This window comes from Lytechinus variegatus, chromosome 13, assembly GCF_018143015.1.
Source record: "Lytechinus variegatus isolate NC3 chromosome 13, Lvar_3.0, whole genome shotgun sequence".
In the NCBI taxonomy this organism is placed as follows: domain Eukaryota; kingdom Metazoa; phylum Echinodermata; class Echinoidea; order Temnopleuroida; family Toxopneustidae; genus Lytechinus; species Lytechinus variegatus.
Window position 1 is genome coordinate 7,754,511 of NC_054752.1, and position 11,796 is coordinate 7,766,306.

Sequence of the window (11,796 nt, forward strand, 5' to 3'; positions counted from 1 at the left end):
ATCCTGGAAAAAAACTGTGGTCATGGAAAGTCAGGGAATTTTGAAAATTTGAGAAAAGTCATGGAATTGCATTTACCTCTTGGCTATGGCAGGTTTTCAGTTTGCGGTGTCTTGCAACTCTCATACTCTGCTATTATAGTTGGTGTTCATGATTTCCATTTTGCCAGTTTTGTGACATCCCATATTCTACAGTCTATACACTCCCGGGACGTCACAGGAAGATGTGGATAGCAGCAATTTAGTCATGGAAAAGTCATGGAATTCTGTTTTCAAATTTCTGTGGAGACCCTGGAGTTTGATCTTGGTGACTACCTTTTGTCACTTATCATTCTTTCCTTATCACTATAAACAATTCACTATTTCAAGTACCACTCGATTAACACACACCTAAACGTGCTTCTTTTTGAGATGTATAAACACGCTTGATGAGCTGTATGAACTCACTCTTCTGTGTGTATTCTAAACCACAGCGACGACGGGCTGTGTCTAGCCTCCTAAATGGGCTGACATTTCTCGACCAAGTTCAGCGTATTGATTGCGCATGTTATTTGCAAGTATCTACAGCGCTGTATGGATGCCACATGCATGTGAATCTCCATCATTCGTGCAATGTCTTCCCAAATAACATTACATGTTGCAAGAGAGAGTGCCGCTGCGCATATCGAGATAATACTAATTAGGACTCGGATTATTCATTGTATTTGGCTTGGAGGTGTACAGTATGTCTATGTTAAGAGTGTGTTCACATGCACTGTAAATTTCTTGGATTTAAAGTAAATCCAGATTAGGGGTGGTTTACATGTATATTTAGCACTGGATTTAGAGTTAAACCTTAAAGATTGGAATTTAATTATTTTGGGATTTAAATATGAATCCTTCAATTCAAATTAAATCCAGAGTTCAACTGGTCACTACCCACCGCCAATCTGGATTCATCTAAAATTAAGGCCCTAATTCAAAAATTTAAGTTGATTACTTATCACCCCCCCCCCATCCTGGAAGACATTGCTATAAAAAAACATGTACTCATCGTGGGAACACATACTCAGTCATAATGTGAACAGAGCATATTGATTCATTTGTTTGTCACCAGAAGGAAACGTCTATAGATTTTTGCAGTTTTGGAAAGGGCATATCATAAATCTTGAGCTTGTTCTGTATGTTTCCAAGCATAAGGGAAATAATATGATAACCGAGGGAGTAGCCATAACAGGGCAGTCTGTCTATTTTGGGAGATTTTTGAATTTCATGAACTTATCTGAGTTTCGAGGAGGGTTTATATGCATTTTGGTAATATGTCTGCGGTATGATTTGCATTTCATTTTGTCTATGAAATTTCAATATCCGTTGCAGAAGAAGATTTAAGAGGTTCTGTGATAGCTAGAATTACCGATGATGATAATGGTGGCGGTGGTGATTGATGATGATGATAATGATGATGATGATGATGATAATGATGACAGTGATAATGATGGTGATAGTGTGATGATGATGACAGTGACGGTAATAATGATAATAAATAATAATAATAATAATACAGGGTATTTATATTGCGCACATATCCACCTTGTTAGGTGCTCAAGGCGCTCCTATATTACCCGGCTAAGCTAGGCGTTCATAGCGCACACGGCTTTTTAAGGAATTACTTCCTACCGGTACCCATTTACCTCACCGGGGTTGAGTGCAGCACATTGTGGATCAGTTTCTTGCTGAAGAAAATTACGCCATGGCTGGGATTCGAACCCACGACCCTCTGTTTCAAAGTCCGAAGACTAATCCACTGGGCCACAACGCTCCGCGATGATGATGATGGTGATGATGATAGTGTGGTGGTGGATTTGGTGATGATGATGATGATGGTGATGAATTTGATTAATATGATGAAGATGTGAATGCAACAGATAATAAGATATGATTGTAATGGTGATGATGATTATAATGATAATGATATGTTGATTATTATTATGATGGTGATGATAATGATGATGGTGATGATGTAGATGATTTTGATCAATATGATGATGATGTGCATGCAACAGGTAATAAGATACTCTATATTTAGAAATTAATGCTAAATCAGTATCAATATATTACAGTGGCAGATCTACAATGATGTAGCTGGGTACAATACAAATACCATTTCACAGGCCATATCGCTAGATCCACCACAGATGCCCAATTTCATGAAACCTCTAGCAATAAAAAAAGTCAATATTAAAACAGTTTACAGCTACTGAATCCAATCAATGTAATTGGCTAACAGTAATAGAAAATGTGCATTTTTTACTGTAACAGTAAGGGGGGTTGCAAGAAACAGTTTGCGATCAATTGCAAATATTCTGTTGCTATTTTACAACTGATAGATGAACATTAGCTGTAGCAAATCAGATTAAACTTCTTGTTTCAAGAAGCAAATTAACAATCAATCACTAATTTGCAATTAACTGCAAGCCATGATCGATTTAGGGACCAAAAATTGACTTGCGATTGATTGATCGCAAGTTTCTTGCAACACCCCATAAGAAACAACACTGGCCTTTTCCATTTGATCAGATTTCCGAGCTCCTAAGTTTCATAGCTTTAAAATCCGCTCCTAATTTCTGTGATATGTTTCTGTGAATGATTCAAATACTTTAATAAGTCTCAATAATGTTTGTTCATGTGCGCACAATGGCATGATTGATGAGTATGTTGCTCAGGAAATTAAATCAGGCAAACGAGTTTGATTGATATTGCTTTACAGTCCTAATTATTGCATCGATCCATCATTTGTGGGAAACAAAAGCATAACTTTGAAATTTAGATAGATATTTCCTTGGAGAGCACATTCTGAATAAAAAGCTGAATTGATTTAAAAAGTAATAATGGTCAATAACTTCTATCTTGGCTTGAAATACATCAAGTTATATACAGGTGTATGTGAATTGAAATGCACTGCAAATTGTTGGTAATTCATTTCTTATATATTGTTGAAGATGGGAATATACAAATTCAATTTTACAAATGGGGGGGGGGGGGGGATAATGGAAATACCAGGGCAATTCTAAATGTATCACATCTTTTAAATAAAATCTCATAGATAATTGAAAAACCTCATTCTTAAAAACGTTCAATTACTGTACAACACTTATCAATATGCAGTGCACTTGTCTCAACTGAATACTCTTTCCAATGGAGGCCTGTCTTATATATACTCATCAATGCATTCATGTTAGTCATTGTCAATGATTGAGACAGCATATATAATGCACAAATGATAGGATGTATGAATATGATAACATCAGTGCAACTTTTAAACATTGTCAATCAATCAATAATACAGGGGGCCATGCAATTACATCCAGTTTGCTCTGTATTGATTCTTCCCTTAGTGACGACAATTTTATGATCACATGATGTTCATATTTTCTTGAGGTATATTACATACGCCAGGCTGTGAGAAAGGAAGTATATCCATATCTACTCAAGATCGTTGTTGGTGTTCTTTTTTATATCTGATTGCTAAGAAAGCATGAATGCATATTAGAATGTTACCAGAGGACTGATAGCTTAAGGTCCTCTCCGAGGGACCTGGTAATAATGATAAATGCCTTACCAAAGGGCACATTAGCTTTGAACTGGTACTGAACCCGGGTGTATGGCTTCACCGCTGTACTGAGCAAGTTATCATGCCTCCCGCTGGGGAAATTGTTGAATTTCATTGCTATAATTAATTGTATGCTAGAATTATTTCTACCTCCTAGACTACCAAAAAAATTCAAGCACCTAAGCCTGTGCTTGCTAAGTTAGTATTGAGGGGAATACAGCTAGGGAACAATCATTTAGGTATTTCCTTTAAACTATGCTTTATATAGAAAAAAAATAGTATGCTTGTCATTATTCTTAAAGGAGAATGAAACCATTGGAACAAGATAGCTTGAGTGAAAACAGAAAAATCAAAGAAACAGATCAACAAAAGTTTGAGAAAAATCGGACAAATAATGAGAAAGTTATGAGCATTTGAATATTGCGATCACTATTGCTATGGAGATAGCAAATTGGCAATGCGACAAAGATGTGTGATGTCACTGATGAACAACTCTCCCCATTACTTTAGTATATATTTCACTTTAATTGCCTCTTTTATCACATCTATCCATAGATCATGTGTTCTTTCTACATGAGGGCATGTAATACATATTTTTTAAGAATACATAATGGATAAAGAGTTTGTATCATCGTAAGAAAAAGCAAAAAGAGACATTTTGAGGGTGTTTTATAGTCCACCAAAGGGAAAGTTGTTCATCAGTGACATCACACATCCTTGTCGCATTGCCAATGGGAGGATCTCCATAGCATTAGTGATTGCAATATTCAAATGCTCATAACTTTCTCATTATTTGTCCGATTTTTCTCAAACTCTCTTTATTCTTATTCTTTGATTTTTCTGTTTCTACACAAGCCTATTTGTTCCAAAGGTTTCATTCCCCTTTAAGATAAAGTGCAACTCTCACTTTTTCTCTCTCCTTTCAAGTTATTTATCAGAACTATAGGCTTCTAATTTGTTACTGATGTTTTGATAATGACTAGAAATGGAAAAGGGTTACACAAAATATTCAATTCCCTCCCTGTATTCCCCTTGCAGTTAAAATTAAGATATTGACTGGTTTAATAGCTTGTTATATTCTTTTGATTTCAAATTGACTTTATTACAAAGGTAAGAATCCCCTGTCTAGAATATCCCTTTCTAATCCCCTCCCCGAAAGGTCCCCCATTACATCCTCTCCCATGGATTAAACATTAGGAATTCATCCATTCCTAAATGTTTCAACTTAATGCATCCAATTAAAAGAATACCCATGCATGCTCATAGCTTCATGAATTCTAATTGTCCCTCGTGTATCTCTCTCCTCGCAACCGTCGCGCTATAATTTCACTCCGCTCGGCCCGTTCCAGCGACACGTCCCCGCAATAATAGGTGTTTGAAATCGACCCTGAATGGGAGAATGCCAAGCATGAGATAATGTCTTTCATTGTCGTTTGCTAACCGCTCATTGCGATTGGACCCGCTTTTTTCAAGCATGCATCTGCGACTCCACAAAGTCTGATGGAACTTTGCGCTTCATTTTCTGCTCGCACGCTTTCCCCCTCTCCCGTCCCGCAACGTGACGATGACCCAACACCTCCTTAATCCTTTCACGTTTTCCCCATCATCCTCGGTTCCTGCGTAAAATGTAATATTGATTATCAGAAGCATGGATAGATGAAGAAGAACGACAAATCTCATCTTCGTAAATTGCTAGCTGTGTTTGTGTAAGGGCTGGATATTTGGAGTAGATTAGCTTGTTTTAGGATTGCAATTCTTAGTTCCGCTGACGCCACGGGCAACATTTTCCTTTGCATTTATTGCATAGCCTTGTCAAATCTACTTTAATAACATCCATGCTTGATAGACAATTGATTTGTTTGCCTTTTTGAAAAAAAAAAAACTCCATCTCATCTTCCATCTAAATTTTTTTTTGTTGAAGGTTATTTCCAATTTGAGAGGTAAATACGATGATGGTGAGCTCGAGTCTCAAGCAATTTGGAAATAAAGCTGGATGCAAAACTCTGATCTAGAGTAAAACAAAATTATCGTCCAGTCTTAATTGCGAGAAGTAAAGATGTCTCAGTTTGTTTGTATCGTGTGGTCACTTTGGAAATCCAGGCAAATTTACTCTTGAAAAGCCCTTAGTCTCTTTGCATGAATGCTTATACATGTCTGTGGACAGACATGAGAGTTCATTAAGTTGATTTGACAGAAAGTTGCATTTTCTTGCATCGCTTAAAAATTGATAAAACTGGTGGAGGCATTTTCTTCTTGGAGATAATAATCATTCAATCGACCTAACAAAATTGCTTTTGAAGAAGGTAATTTGTAAATGTTTTGCTATCTCGACAGTTTTGAACACAATGTTCTGCATTGCATAAAATTGTGTTAATATTTAGAAATAAATCCTGGGTGTTTTGATGTGAATAGTTTGATTTGTAAACTGCTTTGAGGCAATATATTAAAATCTGTAAAGATATCAACAAAATGATTATATAATCAAGATAGTTAATGTTCCATTTATTTTGTTACAAGTAATTCAATCATGTCAGAGGGTATAGTGGCATCATCTATACAAAAATTTTGAAATTTCGAAAAGCGAATTAAAAAATTATCTTGTGAATAATTATTGAGAGGGAATGGGAAGAAAGTAGGAAATATTTTAGTTCAGAGTGTTTTAATAGAATTTTGTAATCTTTCACTTATAAAATGGAACAATAACTGTTTAACCTTGTGTAGATTATTTTCTTATTTTTCAATCCCTCAATTTTATCTTTTTCTCTTCCTCATTTTCATGCTATTTCTCTTCACATAGTTATCTTTCTCTCTCTCTCTCTTTATCTCTTTTTGTTTTTGTTTTTCTTTCCTTTCCCACTCCTCCCTCTGCTCCCTCTTATCCCTCCCCCTCCCTCACCATCTTTCCTCCTCTGTATTCATTCCCATCCCCCTCCTTCTCGTCTAATGGTCCTGTTTCCCCATAATGAGTAAAATCTTTGATCTCTGGGAAGCCAAACGAAGCAACATTTCCCCATTTCCCCTGCCATAATTGCTCCCCGTGTTTAAGCTGGCCGACCAAGCAAAAACCCAATCATTGGAGTTTTCCTCCAGTCGCTCCCTCAAGTGCGCACCCAGCCAGGATGGGGAGACAGAGCGAGAGAGAGGGGAAAAAAAGAAAGGGCTGTGTTTACACGGGCACTTCTTACTCCACGCCGCATGGAGAGACAAACACGATTAAGAGTATTGCTGGCCAAATAGTGACACCGTGTGAAATGTTTGAGCCGAGAACATGAATGTCTTGTTTGCCTCACTACCCATCTGCAAACACAGCCAAAAAGATGTGAGAGAAGAAAACGAGAATACCTTTTAGCGAATATTGAAGTGGCGAGTGGTTTTGACAGTGATCCTATAGTACACACTTTCTTTTATTGAGAATGGGCCTTGAGCGACTCCTATTACCATAGGGGGACACCCGCTGGAGGAGGGGTGACGAGATTAAATGTAGGGAATGAAAACACTTATTTTAGGTTGTTTTCAGAAATGGGAGGACGGTAAATACTGCTGACAATGTTTGTTTGATTACATGTTTCCTTTTTTAATTTGTAAGTATTTGGGTGTACGATTTGATTTGGGAAGTTCGAGGGGCCCCAAACGTTCAGAGTTTGCCATGGAAGCGGGATGGCATCATGGCAGACGATTCTTTTACGGGGGCTAGGGGCTATAGCTGTATAAGGGTTTGAAAGGGTAAAAAGATGAGCAGTTCACTCTGATCAAACATCAATCAAAGTCTTGTTTAGAGAGAGCTTCATTAATTTTTGAGAAAAAAAAATATGTGCAAATCTTTACCACTAATTTTCTTAGATTTCTGTTCTCTTTAAATAAAAATACCCACCATGATCATATTTAAAAAAAAGTATACTGCTTGTGCCGTAGTAGACTTTTATTCCAATTTATCATTGCCTACCAAGTCCCACGTATGAGACTCACCTTAATAACTGAAAAGCAATTTGATACACGAATTGACGCAAAGCAAAGTTCAGCCTGGTATGTGCGGTCATTTGGTCAGTTAATCACAGAAGTGTTGTCTCAATTTGACCTCAAAGACAGCCAGCCAAGATAAGGAGACTGCAGGTTTTGAATTAGTGGTGTAGCTGCTTTCGTATAAAGGGCATTACAAAGCCCCTCCTAAAAAATAATAATACATAAATAAAAATGAAAATAAGGTAAATTATAATAGATATTAAATAAATAAATAATTGAATGAAAAATGAAGAAAAAATAAAATACGTAGATAAAATCAAAACACTAATTATAAAATAGAAATCAATACATAATAATGATAATTATAAACAGTTCTTGTATAGCGCATATCACAATTATGAAGTGACAGATGGAAAACAAGAAAGGTAGAGAGAGGATATAGAGAGCAAGAAGGAGAAAATGAGAGAGAAAGATTGAGAAAATGAGATAGAGAAAGTGAGCAAGAACAAGTGAGAGGAAACAGCGAATGTGCAAATTTGGGATGAAGATCGTTTCCGGCCGCCAAGCATACCACGTAATTACACTCTAGACGAAGGTCAAGAGTGGTCCAAATTGCCGCGAGTCTGCCGAAAAAGGGATGAAAAGCGTATTTGCTCGGAGCCTCTCCTCGTCGTCGCGGCGTTGCCATTTTGCTCCGTCCCAGACTTTCAAGTACTGCAGTGACCTAGTTATAGCGGTCAAGACCGTTTTAAAGCTATAGGTCAGTATGGATAGATTAATAGATGGCAAGTGGCTCTTGAATAATGGTTTTTGAAAAGTTCAAGCAATCTGCTTTAAAATGGCAGAAGTGACGTTTCCTATAAAAATGCAAAATGCGAAATTCTCATTTTTCACGATATCATCGCTTCAAGATCATTGATACCATGTGTGGCATATCTACCAATAGAATGTCAGGTTTTTTTTAAGGTTTGTCCAAAATGAAGAGAATATGATTGCAATTATATGAATAACTGCATTTTTTTTATTTGTCACTTGTCTATTTTGTTCATCTAAGCCATAGGCTATGTGTCTTTCATCCTTTTTGCTTAAAAGAAATGATACATTATTATCTTGCTTGCTATGACATGCTATCACTTTCCGATATGGATATTACCTCAAAGTAATCAATTACAATTACAGTTTGTGAAATTTAACAGGCTGCTTGTTGCAAAATGTCATCTGTCCTGATGTCCACCTTCACGTAAGCTTTTTACTCTTTTCAAATAGAATCACAAATTTTTGCATTAACAATGTAAGAGCAATGAAATAATTGACAAATTATATTAAAATCATATTTATGAAATATATATTCAAATTTCGTTACTGTACGACATTAGTCTTTTCAAAACTGATACTGCAATTATAATAGTAAATGGTGTCGATGTATTTATGCGTGATAAATGTGACCCACTTCTATAGAAAATGTGAATTTAATTGGTGTGTTGTTACAATAACATTTATTACTGTGACCTGACAGTAATCTGACATTATTGATTACAGAAACAATTAGTATTAATCATTTATAGTGAATACTGATCAGAATTTTAGCTTGAAGTGACTATATTTATGGTAGAATGTTTTTTGACTCATTTTATTATAAGTGTGCCAAATCAGCGTAATCATATAACCCCGAAAGACTGCAAAGTTATAGCAAACATTGTGCCCTTTTCAACTTCTGCTCCTGATGTCCTAGGTTGTTAATATAGAGATATACAGTGGTGTTGTCTGGAGGATTACACTGTAAAATTGTGGTTCTAAAACTGACACCATTTGGTGTTAATAGAGGACCACACCCTGAGGTGTTAAAATTACACCCTACAGATTAAACATAACACAAAAGAGTGTAAATGTAACAACCTAAGGTGTTGTAATAACAACTATAGGTGTAAAACTAACACCACCAATTTAACTCCGGTGTAAAATAACTGGTGTGGTCCTCTATGTACACCGGTTAACACCACAGTTCCTGTGAACGAGGGGTCGTGGGTTCAAATCCGAGACAAGGTGTAATTTTCTTCGGCAAGATATTAATGCACATTCTGCTGCATTTGGCAAAGGTAAGGTGAATGGGTAATGGCAGAATTAATTCCTTGAATTAATGCATTAATTACTTTTAGGCAGCTGCTGCTTAAAGCTAAATTACAGTAGTTGCAGTAAAACACTGATTTCGTGAGAAAGTCTGTAAAACCAAGGTTAAATATTACTATATCATCGTCGATCTAGATCTGGTACAGTTACATAAACTGAACTTCGCGAAATCATCAAATTTAAGCTAAAAAACAATCACACTGAAGATCGCCAACACAGATAGGCACACGTGGGACAGTGTATATTATATTGCTGGAATAAAGACCAGACGGAAGTTTCCGAATCCGCACTTATTTTGCTTATTTCTCAGGAATTACACAATTTCTTCCAGAATCCTTCGGCACATATTTTTATTTATATAAACAGACCCTTGGGTGGTCATTATATTGGATTCTGTAAAAAGTCATTTTGAGATCGTTACCAAAACTGGCATTTACCTTTAAGCCTTTTTATATATAGTGTGGTATTGAATAGGCAATTGGTTGGTGCATCATAAGTGTTAGATATCATTATTATGATTATTAATGCTTTTTAGAAATTACTTTCACTTTTTTCTGTAAGTTGTGCCAAGGCCCACCCCCCCCCCTTCGCCCTTACACTTTCACGACTTCTATAAATTGTGTCACTGTCTTTATTTTACAAATGGCACAGGTTCAGTCACCCATAGAGGGCCTCACAGCATAACTCGCTTTCAATCAAAATACAGATCTTTATAATGGGAAATATATCTCTGTTGTGATATTTCCTTGAGTGGTGCTGCCAGAATCCATAAGCTTCCTTGAACCATGATGTGTAACGTCAGAAATTAATGAATACAAAATGTTACTTTGTGTGTCTCGAAGGAAAAAAGAAACACTTTGGATTTATTATTTCAAAGCAGTGCTGCCAGCTTGTTTCGCTTTCAATTTAGCTGTATCAGGCACAAACTAGATGAGCGTGGTTCACAAATTCGCTTGTAGCTTCATCAATGAGGAATAAAAAGGGAGCAATGCTCGCTTGTCTGCTGTGGTTTACGGAGAAGATTGGAGATCCCCGGTTCACTGGGAAATAGTCCTAAGCCAATGTCTTATGGTTTAATTTTAAGCACGTCCGGTTTTCTTGGTGTTTGTGACGTGCGTGCCTCAGAAAGAGATAGGATGAGATGGATTACATAAGAAAGACTTAGAGAGGGGAGAGGAAGAGAGAGAGAGAAAAAAAAGAGAAAGAATGAGAGAGATTAGCAAGGTAGGGAGAGAAGAAAGAGAGAGAGAACGAGAGGGGGTGGGGGAGATTTATAGAAAGGGGACAGGGAGAGGGGAAGATGTAAAGTGAAGGGAGTGAGAGAAAGAAAGAGTGAAAGATAAGCATAAATAGGGGACAAATAGGAAAAGAGAGATGTACCGGTATATAGACTGATTTCTGTCCCCTGCATTGGAATACAGTGTGACATCTCGTACAATTGTTTGATGTATGTATGTATACAAAAGAACCATCGAATAATGGCAAAAGTAAAAGACACTTGATTGTGATTATGATGCAATTTGCTTGATATAGATCAACATGAAATAAAGTGGGAGAATGATTAAATAACAAAACAAAAAATACACGTATATATGAGGATGGGGGGGGGGAGAATGACTGAGAGAAAAGGAAAGAAAGAAAAGATTCGGAAAATACAACATTGTTTGGATATTTCGCAGAGAGGAGAGAGCAGAAAAGTGTGGAAAAGGAACCCTGGGATTGATCGAGAGAGGTGGAAAAAGAGCTGTCCCTCTGCATAAATAATTTGACATTTGGGGCCCAGCGCCATCAATCACTGGATCCTAGACTGGCCTTCGAAACAGGGGATATACTAAATAAATCAATTGGAGGCTTATGAAGTGTCAGCAACTATATCTGTGTGTGCATGTGTGTGTCACGTTGTCTCACTGTGTGTCTGCAGAGATGTATGTAGTGGCTTATCTTTGGGGGCCATTGTTAAACAATGCAAGAAATTGTTAAAGGGGAATGAAAACTTTGGAATAAGTAGGCTTCTGTCGAAACAGAAAAATCAAAGAATAAGTACAAAGAAAGTTTGAGAAAATTTGTACAAATAATGAGAAAGTTATAAGCATTTGAATATTGCAATCACTAAAGCTATGGAT